Below are 22,538 nucleotides of genomic sequence, written 5' to 3'. Positions count from 1 at the left end.
AAAAGTTTTGCATCACTATTATGGAGGGCCTTAAAATGTCTCGGTAGGGTTTTCAATTCACTTAGATCCTCTATATCCTTCGATTTTTCAATATCCCTTATGTGCTCACGCACTCTAATTCTGAGTTCTCGAGTAGTCATACCGACATATAGTTTTTGGCAAGGGCATGCTGCTAAATAGATCACTCCTTTGGAGGAGCATGTCAGAAAACTATTGATTGTAAATTCTCTATTTTTTTCTGAGTTAGAGAATGTTTTATTTTTGACCAGATTAGAGCATGCCTTACAATGCCCACAAGGGTAAAAGCCCTTAATATGATTTCTAAAGGAGTCTTTCGTCTATTTTTATTTTGAATAATGGCTCTGAACAAGCAGATCTTTTACATTTTTAGATCTTTTAGCCGTGATACTGGGTTTATCCCCAATTACTCGTCCCAAAATAGGGTCCATTAGGAGGAGGACTCTCCAGTGCCTATGCATGACATTGTTGAATTCCTTCCATTGTTTATTGAAAGGGGTAATCAATCTCGCCTGGTTAGACATTTCTTTCTTTTTTTATAGGGTTATTATTGTATAACAGAGTGTCCCTTGTTGTATTCCTAGCTCTATTATACCCTCGTCTGATAGTTCTATGTCCATACCCTCCATCTCTAAATCTAATATATAGGTCAGCAGCTTGAATTTCAAAATTTTCCTCCGTAGAGCAGATTCTTTTCGCTCTAAGGTATTAGCTGGTTGGTATGCTCTGAATGGTTGAAGGCAGGTGCGAGGAGCTGGCATGTAGGATGGAGTTGGTTGAGGTTGGTTTCCGGAAAATATCTGTAATGATTAGTCCATCTGTGGTTACCTGTAGATCAACATCAAGAAAGATCACATGTAAACCACTGGTATATGTCAGTCTTATATTAACATCATTTTTGTTCAAATTTAACATGAATGCTTCAAGCTCCTCACATATGCCCTCCCACACAAAGAGCACATCATCTATATATCGCATCCATATCTGCTCCATTTGCTTGTTGCCACAGGAGAATACAGACAGATTCTTTCCATATTCCAGCCATAAAAATCCAGAAATTTGTAGTAGTGAAAGTGGAAAATATTGGCCTCCATTTAAATTTTGTTGCAGTGTGTTAGTGAAGTTATTGACACCAGGTCGCTGTGAAAAATAGTAACCTACAGGCTAGCTATTTAAAACTGTGGTTTTCCATCACACGTATCACATATAAGTGTGCTCCAAATTCAGCCATTTCTGGCCTCCATTTAAATTTTGTTGCAGTGTGTCAGTGAAGTTATTGACACGAAGTTGCTGTGAAAAATAGTAACCTACAGGCCAGCTATTTAAAACTGTGGTTTTCCATCACACGTATCACATATCATTGCGGTTCAAATCCAGGCATTTGTAGTGAACGTGGAAAATATTGTCCTCCATTTAAAATGGGCAAGGCGCATGGCAAGGGACAGGGAAGTGAACGTGATGGTGATGGTGATGGTGCATGCAGAGGACGAGGCCGTGGGCAAGCTGAAATTGTGCCACAACAAACATCCACATCTTGTCGCTCGACCTTCCTGTCCCAATTAATAGGGGACCGCAGAACACCACTATTGAACACAGAGCAGTGTGAAAAGGTTATTGGTTGGATAGCAGATAATGCTTCCAGTCACTTAGCCACCACCACCACCCGGTCTTCCACACGGTCAAGTCTCAGTAGCAGTGAGTGGAGACAACTGATCCCACACTTGGACACTCCGAAGAGCTGTTCACTTTTTCATTTATAGATTCGGCCTCTCGCCCGGTCCACTTGAAGCGGGGCAAGAGGAGATCGCATGTAGTGATGCCCAAATATTTGAGCAGCCATGGTCACATGAAGGCGACGGTGGGAAACTGTCACAAGAGGTGGATGATGATGAGACACAATTGCCAGAAAGTCAGGAGGAGGACCAGGGTGCGGAAATGGAAGACGAGGTGGTGGACGATGAAGTCACTGACCCAACCTGGCAGGGGGACACACAGAGCGAGGACAGCAGCACACAGGAGGAGGGAGGCATAGCACCACAACAGGCAGGAAGAAGCAGTGTGGTGGCCACAGACACAAGACGGGAAAGCGTTTTCCCGAGTCTGGTTGTTTTTTAAAGACTCTGCCGAGAACCCAAAAAAGGCCATTTGCACCACCTACCAGGCCAGCATCAGCAGGGGTAGCAAAACTAGCAGCCTGACCACCACCAGCATGATCAGGCACATGGCAGCAAAGCACCCGAATAAGTAGGCCGAACCCCAGGGTCCAGCAACAGTGTCTGCGGCTGACACCACTGCTTGTTCTGCTGTTGTGCGTGCACGCCAATCCCCTGTCCATGGCGCATGCCAAGATGCCTCCCACCCTGCACCTGTCGTTGAACACTCTCAACTAGCACCATCAGCAATCACGTCCACGTCCTTGTTCCTGCGCAGCGTTCAGTTGTCCCTACTCCAGTCCTTGGAATGTAAGCGCAAATACGCAGCTAACGCCCCACAGGCCACACTACTAAATTCACACATTTCGGGAATGCTTGCGCTCGAAATGCTGCCTTTTAGGCTCGTGGAGACGGAAGCTTTCCACAACCTGATGGCGACGGCCGTCCCTCGGTACTCGGTCCCCAGCCGCCACTATTTCTCCCGGTGTGCCGTCCCCGCATTACACAAGGACGTGTCCCACAACTTTAGACGTGCCCTCAACAATGCAGTTACTGGGAAAGTCCACCTAACCACGGACACGTGGACAAGTGCTTGTGGGCAGGGAAAGTACATCTCACTGACGGCACACTGGGTTAACATAGTGGAAGCTGGGACCCAGTCGGACCTTGGGACGGAACACATCCTCCCGACGCCGAGGATTGTGGGCCCTGGGTCAATCAGGGTTGCCACCACATTCTACAGCTCCTGCACCTCATCCTCCTCCTCCACTTCAGCCTCCATCTCCGAAATGACCACATCAGTCACAAGCTGGAAGCACTGCAGCACTGCCTCAGCCAAGCGGCAACAGGCTGTGCTGAAGCTAATATGCTTAGGTGACAAACCGCACAATGCTGAAGAGTTGTGGACAGCTCTGAAAGAGCAGGCAGATCTGTGGCTGACACCGCTGAATCTACAGCCAGGCATGGTCGTGAGTGACAATGGCCAGAACCTGGTGGCGGCTCTGAGGCGAGGCCAGCTCACATACGTACCATGCCTGGCCCATGTGCTTAACCTCATGGTTCAGCGGTTTCTCAAAACCTACCCGGATCTGTCGGATCTGCTTGTCAAAGTACGCCGCCTGTGTGCCCATTTTAGAAAGTCATCTACAGCTTCTGCCACTCTTGCCGTGCTTCAGCAGCGTTTGCAGCTTCCAGCTCACCGACTGATCTGCAATGTCCCCATGCGTTGGAACTCTACATTGCAGATGTACATTGCACAGGGCCATTGTTGACTACTAGCATCCACAAGGTCGTCGGTATTCAGGTCAGACTTCACACATAAAACTTCAGGAGTGGACATGGATGTCAGACATATGTACCAACCTCCAAAACTTTGAGGACTCCACCAAGATGGTGAGTGTCGATGACGCCATAATTAGCGTCTCTGTCTTGTGAAACGCTCTCTGCTCTCAATTAAAGAGGATGCATTGCAGCCGGAGCACGATAAGATGGAGCAAGGAACCATACAGGGTGATTACACACAGCCCAGCCTCATCTCATCCCAACATGGATTGGGTGACAATGAGGAAGAGGAGGAGGACGAGGATGAACAGAAGCTAGTTTCCTTCGCTATAGACGGTACTACCTGCACAACTGTCATACCGTCTGTTCAGCGTGGATGGCCTGAGGACAGGGAGGAGTAGGAGAATAAGGAGGATAGCATGGTCAGTCGTCCTCTTGGTGAGGACACGGAAGTCTTGCCTCTGCAGTCTGGCACACATGGCTGATTTTATGGTACGCTGCCTTTCCCGTGACCCTCGCGTTGTCCAAATATTGGGTGACAGTTATTACTGGTTGATGATGCTTCTAGACCCATACTACAGGGAGAACTTTATGTCTCTTACTCCTTTGCAGGACAGGCCTAATAAAATGGGGCAGTACGAGAAGGCCCTTGTTACGTAATGAGTGAAAATATTCCCATCTGAAAACGCTGGCGGCAGAGGTCACAGTTCGTTGGACAACCAAGGAGTACAGGCGAGAGAGCCACAAATGCAATCCAGCAGAGGCAGGGGAACACTGTCAAAGTTCTGGGACAGATTTCTCAGACCCTCCCATCGCACAGGTCCTGAGGCGGGGGGTACTCTCACAAGGAGTGCAAAGTTTTGGAAGATGGTGAGGGAGTACCTTGCCGACCGTACCAACGTCCTCCGTGATTCCTCTGTGCCTTATAATTATTGGGTATCCAAGCTGGACACGTGGCATGAACTGACTCTCTATGCCTTGGAGGTCCTGGCCTGCCCTGCCGCTAGTATTTTGTCAGAGCGGGTTTTTAGCCGGTGGAATTATAACCGATAGGTGCATCCGCCTGTCAGTTGAAATGCTGACAGGCTGACTCTTATAAAAATGAACAAGGGCTGGATTGGGCCAGACTTCTCAACACCACCGAAGGATAGCAGCGCAACATAAACTCAAATACAGTGTCTTTTTTGGGGAGGTCTAACTCTATTCCCATGCACCTCTGTCTTCACACCCAGATGTGGGTATATGCTTCCTGATTTTGTCTATTTGCTCTTGTCCTCCTCCTTCTCCGCATCCTCATCCTCCACCACCATATCACCACCATATGTACCATATCAACACACCTACGTCTCTTGCAAGGGGCATTGGAGTTCTTCCAAATTTTTGGCAGCCGTTGCTTCACTGCATAGGCAAACACTATGGGAGACCCACTTCCTAATAATCGGAACATTGTTTTTAGGTGGCTCTCTGACCTTTACGTCTCTTGCAATTGGCATAGGAGTTCCTCCAAATTTTTGGCAGCCGTTGCTTCACTGCATAGGCAAACACTATGGGAGACCCACTTCCTAATAATGGGAACATTGTTTTTAGGAGGCTCTCTGACCTCTACGTCTCTTGCAAGGGGCATTGGAGAGCCTCCAAATTTTTGACAGCCATTGCAGTCACTGCATAGGCAAACAGTATGGGAGACCCTCTCCTTTCTAATGGGAATATGTCGTTACTGTGGCCCTGCTCTGTGTGTCTTTAAATTGATAGTGGGGTTTTTCCTAAACTTTGACAGCCGTTGGACTCACTGCATACCCTATAACTGTATAGCAGACCCTCTCCTTTCTAATGGGAACATGTCATACTCGTTACTGTGACCCAGGTCTATGTGGCGTTAAATTGTTAGTAGGGTTTTTCCCAAATTTTGGCAGCCCTTGCAGTCACAGTATGGGCATTACCACTATAGGAGACCGGCGCCTTTAAAATGGGAAGATTTTTTTTTACTGAGACCCTCCTCTATGTTTCTTCAAAGGGGTATTGGGTTGCGTCCAAATTTTTGGCAGCCCTTGCAGTCACTGCATACGCAATAATAGTATAGGAGACCCACTCGTTAATAATGGGAACAACAAAGCATAGCCGGATGATGGCTCTCTAACAATAGCGAGGGCCGACTGCTGGCCCTTTAAGAATAGTAAGGGCCATCTGATGACCCTATAAAAATAGGCTTTGTGACTTTCAGAATCCCTCCATCATAAATGAAACAGAATGTGTCTGATGATGTGTCACACACCACATGGCCAGATAAGGTTGTAAAATGTTAAAATGACATTTCCCAGTGAATGCATTTGTCTTGGTTGAAAGCAATGCAAAAGTACATCAAAAACGCTACGTGTGAACATAGCCCAAGGTGTGGAGGAGTATTTTTGGTTTTGGTTATTTATTTTGCCTTATATACAAGTCATTACCCTGGAAAGGATGTTCCTTAACTTTTTTCCCAGGAAAATCCATTTTGGTTTCTTCTTCGCATGTTTTATTGTAAATCCGTAAAAGTGGCATAATACCTCTGACAACATTGTTGACAGCAGAGAAGCAGTGACCTAGGCGTCCGAAATGCTTCCAGGGGTCTTCCCCATGCTGATCCCATATCATTTGAACACTGTTTCCATCGTCTTGGGCAATTTTTAGGCCCTCTGCAAACCGCCGGGGGGGAGTCGCCGAAAAAATGCTCGAGTTTCCCATAGACTTACATTGGGCTCGTTTCTCGGTCCGAGAACTCGAGCATTCCAATTTGCTCGACCCAAACAACGAGTACCCGAGCATTTTAGTGCTCGCTCATCACTAGGTCTGCACCCATCCAGCCTCCCCTTCTCCCCCATACATGTCTGCACCCATTCAGCCCCCTCCTTCTCCCCCATACATGTCTGCACCCATCTAGCCCCCTTCTTCTCCCCCAAACATGTCTGCACTCATCCAGCCCCCTCCTTCTCCCCCATACCTGTCTGCACCCATCTAGTCTCCTTTCTCCTCCCATACTGTGAAATTTCGCTCCCACTGCTCCCCATACATGTGTCTGATCCCATCCCCCACTACTATTTTCTGTCACTCCATTTCTCCCTTGCTCCTCATATTTGTGAATGCAAATTTCATCCCCCTCACTGTAGATCCATTCCATCCCTTCCTAGCAGCCTCCCCCAAATTATGTAATTAATCTATCCAGCATTGTCTTCAGCTCTATTTGAGAGGCTGGAGGCCTGGAGCACTTACCACCAACCAACACCATTCACTGTCTCCTTCTTCTTTGCCTCTGCAGAGCCGGCAAGCCAGGGACGACGTCAGCAGTGTGATCACATGTGCTGATCACCCTGCTGACGCCGCCCTGACCAGGAAATGTCAGCGCCGTGGTCAGTGAGACAGTGAGTGCTTCTTCAATAGTACTGTACCGTACGTACGCTAAGGCTACAGTACTACTATTAAATACCTAGGAGCCTGCGCGGCGCTGCACCCTCTCTGCACTGGCTGACAGCGCAGAGAACAGCCGAATGCCAGGGGGGAGGCAGAAATAATGCAGTCGCAGGGGAGACACCTCGGACCGCCGCATAAGGCTGCCCGATGGCGCCCCCCTGTCGGCTGCGCCCGAGGCAGATGCCCCGCCTGCCCCCCCCTGGATACGCCACTGACTCCTGGAACCAGTCAATGTAAAGAGGTAGGTGAATTCACTTTGGACTCTGTATGGCCTCTTTTCTGGCAGTGTCCCATCCTTTAGGTGTCTACAAAAGCATATTCCACAATTCTTTTGTGCACCTGTAAAAAGACAGATACCACCGAAATAGAGGCCAGAATCCAAAGTGAATATAGCTGCCTCATTATAGTGAACTAGATGGTGGCCCGATTCTAATGCATCGGGTATTCTAGAATAGGTATGCGGCCGACCGGGTGCAATCAGCAGAACTGTGTTTAAATTTGGCGCCAAAATCGCTGATTGGTCGCGTTCGGCAACCGCGACCAATCAGCAAAGCGGTGTTTAAATTTGGGGGCAATATCGATGATTGGTCGCGGGCGGCGGCCGCGACCAATCAGCGAACCGTGTTAGTGAGGACTGGAGAGCGTGTTTAAATTTGGCACCAAAATCGCTGATTAGTCGCGACCAATCAGGAGAGCGGTGTTTAAATTTGGCGCCAATACTGCTGACTGGTCGCGGCCGCCGACCGCGACCAATCAGCAGAGCGATGCAGAGCGGGGTTTAAATCGCTGATTGGTCGCCGGCTGCGACCAAACAGCAGAGCGTTGTTTAAATTTGGCGTCAAAATCGCTGATTGGTCCGCGACCAATCCGCACAGCGGTGTTTAAATGTGGGGCCAAGATCGGTGAGTGGTCGCGGCCGATAGCGTCGGCGACCAATCAGCACAGCGGTGTTTAAGTTTTGCGCTAAGATCAGTGATTGGTCGGGTCCGAAGACCTCGACCAATCATCGAATCGTCTTGGTGAGGACCGGGGAGCGGCGCTGCCTGTGCGGGTACATACGCTGCGAGAACCCGGGACATAGCGGGCGCTCGCAGCAGAAGTATCCCGACCCGCAGCGCCGCTCCCCGGTCCTCCCTTCCGCATGGAGGTCAGCGGCGCCGGCGGTCCTTCCGCTGATACCGGCCGGGAGATGAGCGCCTCGCGCCGCTCATCTCCCGGCTGCATCTCCGTCCCGCAGATGGGTCCGGCGGTCGGGTTCCTTTTGCTGTTGCCGGCCGGGAGATGAGCGCCTCGCGGCGCTCATCTCCCCGCTGCATCGCCGCTCAGCTCCGTCCCGCAGTTGAGCCGCTAACGGCCGCCATCTTTTTTTAGAAATCCCCCGGCGCTGATTGGCCGTTGGCGGACCAATGAGCGACGCGGGATTTCCTGGACAGACAGACACACAGACAGACAGACAGACGGGATAAGACGATTATATATATAGATGGCTTCTGAGATGATTTCACCTGAATTACATTTTCACATATTTAGATGGAAACCCTGATATACGAGGGGTGTTCATTAAAGATTTGCCCTGACCCACTTCTATTTATCACAGGACTTTGAAGCTTCACATGTGTAATGATATAAGTCTCTATAGTTTATGTGCCAATTTGCAACTCAGAACTGATAACAGTCTTGATTTTACAGGTGCTGAAGTGGTGTGAGGTTTGATAATGGACCCAGTGTACAGTGTCCATTTTAGGACATGATCAGATATCAAAATCAAACATCAGAATGATGTCAGTTTGAGGCTAAATACCCTGTCTGACAAGTGATTCTGACAAGTGATCCTGACAAGTGTAATGCAGCGGCTTGCTGCATTGCTAGAATGTCCAGGGGGTGTGCTCTAGCTGACCATTTACCTCCCCTTCAGGTGACTGATCACGTGACTGTGACATCATCACAGGTCCTGTGTGCACAAAAGGATATATAAACCCTGGTAGTTTTGGAAACAGGGAGAGAAAGAGTGGCCTGGTGAGGCCTAGAAAGAGAGGCCTGGTGAAGCAGAGGCTGGATCCCCCTGTGTTTGGGATACCAATAGCCTTGGAGGGCGAGAGGCCTAGTCCCTGTGTGGGACTCCACTCGCCTGGAAGGCAGAGGTTGGATCCCCCTGTGTTTGAGATACCAGTAGCCTTTGAAGGTACGTGGCCCGGAGGCCCCATCTGGGAAGCCTTAAAGCCACAGCTGTGGCAGAACCGAGCTGACTGAAGCAGCTACGACCCGGCAAAGGTAAAAACGCTGCTTGATGTGGACATTGATATTGTTACCTTGCTGAAGGCTGTATCTGGAGCTAAGTGGGCATGTCTGTCACTAGAAAGGCTCTGGCATATTATGTGTAACATGTCAGCGAGCCACTGAGATGGACTATGTTATGAGCGGTTTATGAGATGTAATAAACTGCTGTACTGTGAATTACGGGAAAAACGTTGCATGTGTGCTTTGATTGACCCGGTGAAGCGAGTGCCCCCAGCGTGATGAATAGCGCTACCTCACACAAGTGATCCTGACAAGTGATTTTGACAAGTGATTCTTACAAGTGAATCACTTGTCAGAATCACTTGTCAGACAGGGTATTTAGCCTCAAACTGACACCATTCTGATGTTTGATTTTGATATCTGATCATGTCCTAAAATGGACACTATACCGGTGGAATACAGAGCAGTAATCAATTTCCTTTACTTGAAAGGCCGCACACCAAAGGAGACATTCCATGAGATGAAATAGGTTTATGGCGATGATTCCCCATCATATGATGTAGTCAAGAACTGGCATCATCAATTGAAATGTGGTCAGACTAAGGTGCAAATAGCTCCAATTCCAGGGCAACCCCACTCTGCTATTGATGAACACACCATCCAGAAAGTGGAGGTCGCCATTTTGGAAAATCTCCGTGTAACCATTTGCCACCTAGCCCAAAATGTCAAGATTAGGATGAAAGCTGGGTCCATCACTATGATCCTGAGATTAAAGTCCAGTCAATGCAATTGAAGCATCATACTCACCGCCTCCAAAGAAGGCACGTGCCCAACCCTCGGCAGGCAAAGTCATGCTCACAGTATTTTGGGACCAGCACGGAGTAGTATTGATGGATTTATTAGCAAAGGGTACCATGATCACTGGGGCATACTATGCTTCACTGCTGCGGAAATTGCGGGAGGCCATCAAAACCAAGAGACATGGCATGCTCGCCAAAGGTGTCCGCCTTCTGCAAGACAATGCACCAGTTCACAACTCACATGTTGCTCAAATGGAAGCATGCTCCTGTGGCTTTGAAATACTACCACATCCCCCTTATTCACCCGACCTCGCACCATCAGACTTCCACCTCTTTCCAAAAATGAAGTTATTTTTGAAGGGCAAGCATTTTCCAGATGATGAGACTCTGATTTCCGAAGTCACAACATAGCTTTTGGAGCAACCTGTCGACTTCTACAAGCGAGGTGTGTACAGTTGCTTAAAGAGATGGGAGAAGTGTGTGTCTCTAGGTGGTACCTATGTAGAGAAGGACTAATAACTGTGCCAAGTTTCATTGCTCTCAGACCACAGGAAGTGGGTCTGGGAAATCTTTAATAAATGCCCCTCGTATATACTTAGCGTAGAGCATCGGTTAAATGTGAACCTATCCTGATTTTTGGGAGGCACAACAAACAAACTTTAGTCCAGGAATTCTTTTTATTTTTTTTACATTGTTCACCGTGCATTAAAAGTGATGACAACTTTATTTTTTATTAGTATGATTAGAGCAATACCAGCTTTATATATATGTGTTATATTTTGCTACTTTTGCACACTAAAATGCTTTTTAAAAAAAGAAAAAATAACAATAGTAATTTGTATTTGGATTGCCATATACTGAGATCTATAACTATTTTATTTTTTCTGCCAGCAGTGTTTTATAATTAGGGCTCGAATTTTGCAGGATGCGTTGAAGTTTTCATTGGTAACAATTTGGGGTACATAACATTTTTTGACAAAAAAACACTTTCTGCAACATGTGAACACGGCCTTACAGACACAAAAAAGCCAGATGTTATATAGAGAAGCTACAGAAGAAGAGAGTTTTGGCTGTTATGACTGTGAATGAATGAACAAAAAATACACCCACAGGTCCCAACTAGAAATGAGCAGGACACACAGATGACGTCGCGCTGGCCCTGGCTAACCAAAAGCCGAGCAGGGGACACCGGAAGGTAAGAGATTTGCGACCTTCCGTCCAGCCACCAGGTAGCACTGATCTAGACGCAGGACCGAAGTCTCGTGAATCGATCCGCTCATCTCTAGTCCCAACCGCCCTGATACAGCGGACAGTCCGGGATTTTGGTGTATTCCCTGCAGTCTCGGGCATCTGCTGAATGTCCCTCACTGCCACCGCCAGGTGTGGCCAGGGACGTGGCAAAAATTTGTCCCTCTTTCTGTTCGTCAAAATTTGTAGGTATGTATTAACCCCTTCCCGACACTGGACGTACCAGGACATCTAATTTTGCAGAGCGTTCCCTGAAAATCGCCCCAGGCCGGTTAACCTCCTAAATGCTGTGATCAATACTGATCGCAGCATTTAAAAGGCTGGGAGAGAGAGGGGGCACATCATCGTGAGGCCCCGATCATTGGTATGGCAACCCGAGGTGAAATGATGATCTCTGAGTCTGCCAGCTACGGTGGCCTGTTTAGACCATGCTAGCAGCATGTTCTAAAAGGCAATCTGTCAGTGCAATGCATTATGCCAGCGATCAGAGTAAAAAAGTTGAAGTCTCACAGAGCGACTAAGTAAAAAACTGAAAAAAAAGTTACAAATTTTTAAAAAAATATTTAAAAAAAAAAAATCACAAAATAAAGAACAAAAATTTTTAAAAAAACCAAAACAATAAATACTGTGGTTATTTCACTCACTTAGGTGCGATGGGCGGCAAACAGAAGGCATGTTCCTTTAAATCTTCATGTTGGTTTATTTCCTTATAAACCTGGCAAAAGTAAAGGAATACAAACAGCCTTTAGTTCAGGCAAAACAAAATAAAATGTCCATTAAGCAAGTCTCTGCTTAAGCCAGTCCTGTGGGCACACAGTCTGCGTAACGTTCAGCTCACTGGCTTCAGTCTGACGAAGCAACACACAGGAGGCCTTCTCCCTTCAAACACACAGACCATGTGCCAAACAACGGCATCCATTTTAAAGGCTGTTAACCACACCCCGAGGTGAGGTATGTGGGTAACTGGACCCGCCCAACTCTCCAAGCTACCCATAACCCAGTCCCAGGTGCACCAAACGATCCTCTCAGTGCTTACGTGAACTAGAGAAACACTCCAGGTTACATCACAGAGGACAGCCATCTCTATGACACATACCTCCCATCGACTATGCAACCATTAGCCACCTTACATACTTCTCCCTCTGCCTAAAGCCGTGGGTCTTTGGGGCTTGGCACCTTCTACTACTCGACAGGGGATTCTTGAGAGGGCATCGGCATTACCATGTAGCTTGCCTGCTCTATGCTCTACATCAGGGGTCTCAAACTCAGCTGGGCATATGGGCCGCACACGGAAAAAACATTTAATTTGGGGGACCGCATTATTTGCATGACAAAGTGACATTTTTAGTGATACCATTTTATTTTCTATACACCTTTTGAACTGGTCCTCATCTTGCAGACACGGTCTCCCCTCCAGGTCCCCCATCTTGCAGACATGGTCTCCCCTCCAGGTCCTCCATCTTGCAGACATGGTCTCCCCTCCAGGTCCCCCAACTTGCAGACATGGTCTCCCCTCCAGGTCCCCCATATTGCAGACATGGTCTCCCCTCCAGGTCCCCCATATTGCAGACATAGTCTCCCCTCCAGGTCCCCCATATTGCAGACATGGTTTCCCCTCCAGGTCCCCCATATTGCAAACATGGTCTCCCCTCCAGGTCCCCCATATTGCAGACATGGTCTCCTCTCCAGGTCCCCCATATTGCAGACATGGTCTCCCCTCCAGGTCCCTCATATTGCAGACATGGTCTCCCCTCCATGTACCCCATATTGCACACATGGTCTCCCCTCCAGGTCCCCCATATTGCAGACATGGTCTCCCCTCTAGGTCCCCCATATTGCAAACATGGTCTCCCCTCCAGGTCCCCCATATTGCAGACATGGTCTCCTCTCCAGGTCCTCCATATTGCAGACATGGTCTCCCCTCCAGGTCCCTCATATTGCAGACATGGCCTCCCCTCCATGTACCCCATATTACAGATATGGTTTCTCCTCCATGTCCCCCATATTGCAGACATGGTCTCCCCTCCAGGTACCCCATATTGCAGACATGGTCTCCCCTCCATGTCCCCCATATTGCAGACATGGTCTCCCATCCAGGTCCCCCATATTGCAGACATGGTCTCCCCTCCAGGTCCCCCATATTGCAAACATGGTCTCCCCTCCAGGTCCCCCATATTGCAGACATGGTCTCCTCTCCAGGTCCCCCATATTGCAGACATGGTCTCCCCTCCAGGTCCCTCATATTGCAGACATAGTCTCCCCTCCATGTACCCCATATTTCAGACATGGTTTCCCCTCCATGTCCCCCATATTGCAGACATGGTCTCCCCTCCAGGTCCCCCATATTGCAGACATGGTCTCCCATCCAGGGCCCACATATTGCACACATGGTCTCCCATCCAGGTCCCCCATATTGCAGACATGGTCTCCCATCCAGATCCCCCATATTGCAGACATGGTTTCCCCTCCAGGTCCCCCATATTGCAAACATGGTCTCCCCTCCAGGTCCCCCATATTGCAGACATGGTCTCCTCTCCAGGTCCCCCATATTGCAGACATGGTCTCCCCTCCAGGTCCCTCATATTGCAGACATGGTCTCCCCTCCATGTACCCCATATTGCAGACATGGTCTCCCCTCCATGTCCCCCATATTGCAGACATGGTCTCCCCTCCATGTCCCCCATATTGCAGACATGGTCTCCCCTCTAGGTCCCCCATATTGCAAACATGGTCTCCCCTCCAGGTCCCCCATATTGCAGACATGGTCTCCTCTCCAGGTCCTCCATATTGCAGACATGGTCTCCCCTCCAGGTCCCTCATATTGCAGACATGGTCTCCCCTCCATGTACCCCATATTGCAGATATGGTTTCTCCTCCATGTCCCCCATATTGCAGACATGGTCTCCCCTCCAGGTACCCCATATTGCAGACATGGTCTCCCATCCAGGGCCCACATACTGCAGACATGGTCTCCCATCCAGGTCTCCCATATTGCAGATATGGTCTCCCATCCAGGTCCCCCATATTGCAGATATGGTCTCCCATCCAGGTCCCCCATATTACAGACATGGTCTCCTATCCAGGTCCCCCATATTGCAGACATGGTCTCCCCTCCATGTCCCCCATATTGCAGACATGGTCTCCCATCCAGGTCCCCCATATTGCAGACATGGTCTCCCCTCCAGGTCCCCCATATTGCAAACATGGTCTCCTCTCCAGGTCCCCCATATTGCAGACATGGTCTCCTCTCCAGGTCCCCCATATTGCAGACATGGTCTCCCCTCCAGGTCCCTCATATTGCAGACATAGTCTCCCCTCCATGTACCCCATATTTCAGACATGGTCTCCCCTCCAGGTCCCCCATATTGCAGACATGGTCTCCCCTCCAGGTCCCCCATATTGCAGACATGGTCTCCCATCCAGGGCCCACATATTGCACACATGGTCTCCCATCCAGGTCCCCCATATTGCAGACATGGTCTCCCATCCAGGTCCCCCATATTGCAGACATGGTCTCCCATCCAGGTCCCCCATATTACAGACATGGTCTCCCATCCAGGTCCCCCATATTGCACACATGGTCTCCCATCCAGGTCCCCCATATTGCACACATGGTCTCCCATCCAGGTCCCCCATATTGCACACATGGTCTCCCATCCAGGTCCTTCATATTGCAGACATGGTCCCCCATCCAGGTCCCCATATTGCAGACATGGTCTCCCATCCAGGTCCCCCATATTGCAGACATGGTCTCCCATCCAGGTCCCCCATATTGCAGACATGGTCTCCCATCCAGGTCCCCCATATTGCAGCCATGGTCCCCCATACCGGTCCTTATTTTGCTGATATATCCCCCCCCATACTGTGCACAGGGTCCCCGTCCCCCCCATACTGCGCACAGGGTCCCCCCCCCCATACTGGGCACAGTGTCCCCATCCCCCCCCCCATACTGGGCACAGTATCACCGCCCCCCCCCAATACTGCGCACAGGGTCCCCGTCCCCCCCCAATACTGCGCACAGGGTCCCCGTCCCCCCCCAATACTGCGCACAGGGTCCCCGCCCCCCCAATAATGCGCACAGGGTCCCAGTCCCCCCAATACTGCGCACAGGGTTCCCGCCCCCCCAATACTGCGCACAGGGTCCCCGCCCCGCCAATACTGCGCACAGGGTCCCCATCCCCCCAATACTGCGCACAGGGTCCCCATCCCCCCAATACTGCGCACAGGGTCCCCGTCCCCCCAATACTGTGCACAGGGTCCCCGTCCCCCCAATACTGCGCTCAGGGTCCCCGCCCCCCTAATACTGCGCTCAGGGTCCCCACCCCCCTAATACTGTGCTCAGGGTCCCCATCCCTCCCATACTGCGCTCAAGGTCCCCATCCCCCCCATACTGCGCTCAAGGTCCCCATCCCCCCCATACTGCGCTCAGGGTCCCCCTCCCCCCATACTGCGCTCAGGGTCCCCACCCCCCATACTGAGCACAGGTCCCCTGTGGTGTATTTCAGATGACAGAGAAGAAAAAAAAAAGATTCTCACCTGTCCTCTGTTCCCTCGCCGTCCTTTCTGCACCTGTGGCCCGCAGGCACAGACCCCGTAATGATCGCGGCTCTTTCCAGCAGCAGCCGACATCAGCGCTGTAGTGCAATGTATTGCTGCGCAGAGATCGGCTCTCTGCACACCAATACCAATGTCAGCCGCCGGCCTATCAGAGGCCAGCTGCTGACATCTGCGCATGGCAGTGACGTCATACGCTGCGTGTTTGAGACCCCTGCTCTACATGGAAGTTGAAATCTTGTAGGGCTAAGAACCAGCGGGAGACCCTAGCATTTTTCCCCATTCTTTCCCTCATCCATCTGAGTGGGGAATGGTCTGACACCAATTTAAACTTTCGTCCCCATAGACAGTACAGTAGCGTTTCCACTTCCCACTTTATGGCCAAGCATTCCTTTTCTATGACAGCATAATTCTTTTCACATGAAGACAGCTTCCTACTCAGGTAGAGAACAGGCTGCTCCTCCCCGTGTATGTCCTGGGAAAGGACTGCTCCTAAACCGACATCTGAGGTATCTGTCTGGAGTATAAACTCTTTCTTGAAGTCGGGGACAACCAGGACCGGTTGCTTACACAGAGCCCCTTTCATTTTTTGAAAGGCCGTCTCAGCCTCTTCATACCATTTGGCCATTGCCAACTTCGTCCCCTTAAGGAGGTCAGTCAGGGGTGCGGCCATCATGGCGAAGTTTAGGATGAACCTCCCACGATTTCTAGAAAGGCTCTAACTTGCTTCTTCGAAAGTGCTCTTGGCCAGGTTTGGATTGCCTCCACTTTACTGATTTGAGGTTTGATTTCGCCTCTACACACTACATATCCCAGGTATTTGCTTTCTTCTTTCCCCATGGCAATTTTTTGGGGTTTATTGAAAACCGAGCTTTTCTTAGGGCATCAAATACTGCCTGGACCTTTTTCAAATGACATCCCCAGTCTGGGCTGAAGATTGCAATATCGTCCAGGTATGCTGCGGCGTATTCCTTATGGGGTGCAAGGATTCAGTCCATGGCCCTCTGGAAGGTGGCCGGGGCCCCCTGCAGTCCAAACGGCATCCAGACATATTGGAAGCATCCATCCAGCGTAGAAAATGCAGTCTTCTCCTTGACTTCCGGTGACATGGGGATCTGCAAATATCCCTTTGTTAAATCCAAAGTGGTTATGTACCTCTCTCGATCAGCTCATCGACATGCGGCATTGGATATGCGTCGAATTTGGAGACCTCATCTCATTCAACTTCCGATAGTCATTGCAGAATCTCCATTTGCCATCGAGTTTTGGGACCAGGACAATTGAGCTCAACCAATCGGTCTTGGGTTCCTCAATGACCCCAAGTTTCAACATCCGCTTCACCTCCTTGAAGATCAACTGTCGTCGGGCCTCCAGAATTCGATAGGGCTTCAAGTTTACACGAACATGTGGCTCCGTCAGGACTTCGTGTTCTACAACATCTGTGCACCCTGGCAATTCCGAGAACAGGTCCCTGTTCTTCTGGAACAACTCCCGGCACTGCTGTTTTTGGTCCTTCGACAGCGTCTCTGCTATGGCAACATCTCCAACCTCGCCTTCTGGCTTGCCCAGCAAGCATGGAGTTTCAGCCAGCTCTCTGTCTTACCATGGCTTGATGAGTGTAACATACCTGGCGGCGTCCTTGCATCTCCCACTGTGCAAGAGCGCGCACTTGATCTCCTGTCCAGAATGTCTCTCTGGCTTCCCTCCATGCTGTCCGTTTGTGTCTGTTTCTGCTGCTTAAGGGCGGCGCCCGATCACTTCCTGCTTTTTGTACCTGCTGTGGGTCGCACCCCTTGTGCGTCCTCAGCCTATTGCTGTCTGTCACCTGGTATATAGCTCAGCAGCTCCAATCATTCCCTGCCTGAGCATAGTGTTTCATTCAGTGTGTGCTTGCACTCTGAAGGTGCCAGGTCCCGTTCTTTGTCTCCTGCTTTGCGGTATCAGTTCCCGTGTCTGAACTGAGTCCTGTCTATGTCTCCTGCCTTGCGGTATCAGTTCCCGTGTCTGAGCTGAGTCCTGTCTATGTCTCCTGCCTTGCGGTATCAGTTCCCGTGGCTGAACTGAGTCCTGTCTGTGTTCTCTTGTCTGCCTATCCTGGAGGCTGTATTTCCAGGCCTGTCTGAACATGCTCCTAGCCTGTTCCTTCCGCCTTCTAGGGGCTGATTATCTAGACCCGCTCCGGTATCTTGTCTGTCCTGTCTGAACACGCTCCTAGCTTGTTCCTCCCGCCTTCTAGGGGCCGATTACCTAGACCCGCTCCTGTATCTTGTCTGTCCTGTCTGAACACGCTCCTTGCCTGTTCATCCTGCCTCTCTGGGGGCCGTATTCCCAGACCCGCTCCTGTATTCCGCTGCAGTGTTGGTCTCCTCCGTACACTCAGTTCCAGTCTGAACTCTCTCCTATCCTTTACCTGTTTTGCCTCTATGTCCATTCCCTTCCTTTTTCTGCAGAGTCTGAACTCGTACCTAACTCCTGCTTGTTGTCTCTGTACTCCCGTTTGTGAGTTTCTGGTCCACTCGCTACTTCACTGCAAGTACCCTGTGGGTATCTGGCTCTGCCTTTCCCTTCCTGTCTGTTCCGTGTGAACAGAGCCCTGTTCCCCCTGCTCAGTCTAGCCTGCTCTGACTCCTTTGCTCACCGCTCCGGCGGTTCTAGCCTGCTCTGACTCCTTTGCTCACCGCTCCGGCGGTTCTAGCCTGCTCTGACTCCATTGCTCACCGCTCCGGCGGTTCTAGCCTGCTCTGACTCCTTTGCTCACCGCTCCGGCGGTTCTAGCCTGCTCTGACTCCTTTGCTCGCTGCTCCGGCAGCCTTGCTCCGCTCTGACCCTTTTGCTCACTGCTCCGGCAGTCTCGCTCCGCTCTTATCCTTTTGCTCACTGCTCCTGCAGTCTTGCTCCACTCTTGCTCACCGCTCCAGGCGGTCTCGTCCTGCTTTACTCTTGCTCACTGCTCCGGCAGTCTCGCTCAGCTCTGATCCTTTGCTCACCGCTCCTGGCGGCCTTGTCCTGCTCTACTCTTGCTCACCGCTCCAGGCGGCCTTGTCCTGCCCTGTTCTCGCTCACCTCTCTGGGCGGCCTCACTCTGCTGTGTTTGTCCGCCACATCTGTGATTCTGTTCCTGAGTCCCAGTGTGTACTGGGTCCTATCCCGCCAGTGTCCCTACCTGCTAGTGCCTCCCTGTCTGCACTCTAGCTGTGCTTGCCTGTACCCCTCTGCCTGTATTGTTCCTGAGTCCCAGTGTGTACTGGGTCCTATCCCGCCTGTGTTCCTACCTGCTAGTGCCTCCCTGTCTGCACTCTAGCTGTGCTTGCCTGTACCCCCCGGCCTGCATACCCGCCTGCCTGCATACCAGTCGTGCCTGCCTATACCCACCAGTCTGTGCGCCAGCCTAACCAGCCTGTTCCTGTATTCCCCTGTGTGGGTCAACAGCCGTGTCCGGGGTCTGTCCTGGAGTAGCACCTGGTCCCTCTGCTCGGTTCCTCCTTGGTGCACTGGCGTCGTATGCCGTCGTGCGACCCTGGTCGGATCGGGTGAATACCTAGTTACGCCCCTCCAGGCATTTACTCTCCGGCACGGTCCAGTGGAATCACACGCACACGCCGCTCAGCCCGGGCGTGTGCATTACAATGAGGTTGATGTGGTAGATCTGATATGGTTTCCGTCTTCCTGGATGATGAATCTTATAGTTCACATCACCAAGTTTCTCCACCACCTCATACGGCCCTTGCCATTTGGCCAAGAATTTACTCTCCACAGTAGGAATTAGCACGAGGACTCGGTCTCCCGGATTGAACTGCCTCACTCTGGCTGACCGGTTGTAGACCCTGGCCTGAGCTTCTTGTGCCTAGGGGAGATGTCCGTTTATTATGGGCATCACCTTTGCAATCCTCAGTGCAATGTGCTCGATGACACTTCTGTGGGGCATGACTTTGGCTTCCCAGGTTTCCTTTGCTATATCAAGGAGACCCCGCGGATGTCGGCCATACATGAGCTCGAATAGCGAGAACACCATAGAGGCCTGTGGAACCTCACGGATGGAGAACAACAGATACGGTAGGAGGCAGTTCCTGTCTCTACCATCCTTTTCTATGGCCTTCCTCCGCATACTCTTCAGTGTTTTATTAAACCTTTCCACAAGGCCATCTGTCTGTGGATGGTACACTGAAGTCCTCAGTTGGGAGATTTGCAGGACCTTGCATAACTCCCTCATCACCTTACTCATAAAAGGTGTTCCCTGGTTGGTCAGGATCTCCTTTTGTAAACCTGTCCGGGAAAAAACGTGGACCAATCCGGGCGCTATACTCTTTGCAGAGAAGTTTCTCAGGGGAATTGCTTCAGGATAGCGTGTGGCATAGTCCAGGATGACCAATATGTATTGATGTCCATGAGCAGACTTACCCAGGGGACCGACCAAGTCCATAGCAATTCTCTCGAACGGCACTTCAATAATGGGCAATGGCACGAGGGGACTTCGAAAGTGAGAGGTGGGCATGGTTAACTGACACTTAAGGCAGGACCTGCAATACTTTAATATTTCCCGGTGACACCCGGGCCAATAGAACCTCTGCATGATCCATTTCTGCGTTTTTTCCACTCCCAGATGTCCCCCCCAAAATATGTGAATGGGCCATGTCCAACACCTTTCGTCTATAAGGGCCCGGCACTATTAACTGTTCCACAAGCTCCTCCCTCACTTTTGTGACCCGATACAACAACTCCCCACTCCTCATAAAACCTTGTGTCAGCCCCCGGCTTCTGTGTAACCTCATTTATGACCATGACATTATTAAAGGATTCCTTCAGAATTAGGTCCCTATGTTGAGCAGACCCAAAATTCTTGCTGGTCACCCGTAATTCCGGAATGTCAGACTCAGGGGATACTACCTCCTCATCCTCCACAAGAACACAAAAGGGAAACCCATCTGACTCTGGGTGTGGTGGTTCCTCATTCAGGTTAACTGGTTTCCTATCCGAGCCAGTGAAACCCAGAACCCTTCCCCCACAGATCCCAAAACAAACAAAAGTCCCGGGCTATAATAATAGGGTCCTGAACGACGCCGACCTCATGGGACTCAGTACCGTGGGTCGTTTCAATGTCCACTCTGGCCATGGGGTAGTCCTTAGCATCACCATAAATGCACCGTACGCCAACCTTTTTCCCCGGGATCAGTGGCAGAGGAAGGGTGGCCCTCACAAGGGTCACCAGACTTCCGGAATCTAGCAGTGCCGTTACCTGTCACCCGTTCACCTTCACGGGACATGCTTGTGGCCCCTCATTGGGTGGACAGTTCACACTGCAGGCCGGATACGCATAATATGAACAGCGGCGTCCTATGCTGCAGTCCATCTGCTCGGGGGTCAGGGGACAATGGACAGCTATGGCCTGGGCCGTGGCACCTCCAGCAAATTACATCATTACCTCCCCCACCCTTTTGGACCTTGGATGCCCCACCCCCTTTTGGGCCTCCAACCCCTGTTGGGACCCCCAGTGTGGAGTGGGCTGCCTTCCCAACGAACCCTCAATCCCCTGGTATCTCTCAACCAGTACAACGAGTTCATCTGCATTCTTGGGATCACCCTGGCAGGGAGTGCACAAACCGGTCCATCATCACTCACTCTACCATCTGCGCAGGAGTAGAGGACTCCGGCTGCAGCCACTTCTTGACTAGGTGTAAAAGGTCAAACATTTGGGAGTGATGGGGTTTGTCCCGGTGATACGCCGTGCCCTGACAGACATCGTCACCCCCATGCACGCCAGAATCTCGGTCTTTAACTTGCCATACTCCTTAGCATTCTGCAAAGCCAAGTCATAGTATGCTTTCTGGGGCTCCCCCGTCAGGTATGGTGCCAGAACCGCTGCCCACTGCTCTGGCGGAAGTTTCTCCCTCTCAGCAACCCTTTCAAATACAGTCAAAAAAGCTTCCACATCATCCCCAGGGGTCATCTTCTGCAAGGTCCATCTTACCGCCTTCCGGACGTGGGAGTCATCAGCCGGACTTGGGGTTGGGGCGCTCAATTTGCCCTGGATGGCAGTTGCCAGAAGCTGCATCTGCTACCACTGCTCCTGTTGGTGCTGCTGGATCTGCTGTAACAACAGCCTGTTGGTCTCCTGCTGGTGCTGCTGCGACTGGACCAGGTGTTTCAGCAGGTCCTCCATTTTGTCCGGCGTCGCTTGCTGACTCGTGGCGGACTTCACCCAGGACATACGTGTGACTGCTACAGGAAGGACTGTATCTGCTGGGAACGCTGCCCGCACTGCAAACACCAACTGTAGCGATTAGATGTACCTTTAGATCTTCATGTTGGTTTATTTCCTCATAAACCTGACAAAAGTAAAGGAATACAAACAGCCTTTAGTTCAAGCAAAACAAAGTAAAATGCCCATTAAGCAAGTCTCTGCTTAAGCCAGTCCTGTGGGCACACAGGCTGTGTAGTGTTCAGCTCACTGGCTCAGTCCGGCGAAACAACACACAGGAGGCCTTCTCCCTCCAAACACACAGACCATGTGCCAAACAACGGCATCCATTTTAAAGGCTGTTAACCACACCCAGAGGTGAGGTATGTGGGTAACTGGACCCGCCCAGCTCTAAAAGTTACCCATAACCCAGTCCCAGGTGCACCAAACGATCCTCTCAGTGCTTACGTGAACTAGAGAAACACTCCAGGTTACATCACAGAGGTCAGCCATCTCTATGACACATACTTCCCAATGACTATGCGACCATTAGCGACCTTACAATACGTATTTTTATTGAAAACAAAAATAAACAAAAAAAGTGCATATATTTGGTATCGCCGCATC

The 22,538-nt window shown here is 50.6% G+C and overlaps 1 long non-coding RNA gene across 1 annotated transcript; it reads right to left on the bottom strand.

Moving 5' to 3' along the window:
* Positions 1-346: 346 nt before the first annotated feature.
* Positions 347-22,035, bottom strand: LOC141271058 (uncharacterized). The gene is made up of 3 exons (XR_012321814.1): positions 21,702-22,035; positions 11,827-11,897; positions 347-846 (listed from the first exon to the last, which is right to left on the bottom strand). It is a non-coding gene; the product is annotated as an uncharacterized lncRNA (long non-coding RNA).
* Between the last annotated feature and the right edge of the window lie 503 nt (positions 22,036-22,538).

Source organism: Phyllobates terribilis, unplaced genomic scaffold, assembly GCF_046119375.1.
Source record: "Phyllobates terribilis strain yellow unplaced genomic scaffold, ASM4611937v1 Scaffold_5__5_contigs__length_657084704, whole genome shotgun sequence".
Classification (NCBI taxonomy): Eukaryota; Metazoa; Chordata; class Amphibia; order Anura; family Dendrobatidae; genus Phyllobates; species Phyllobates terribilis.
Note: the sequence above shows the minus strand (reverse complement) of the source record. Positions and strands in the feature narration are given on the sequence as shown.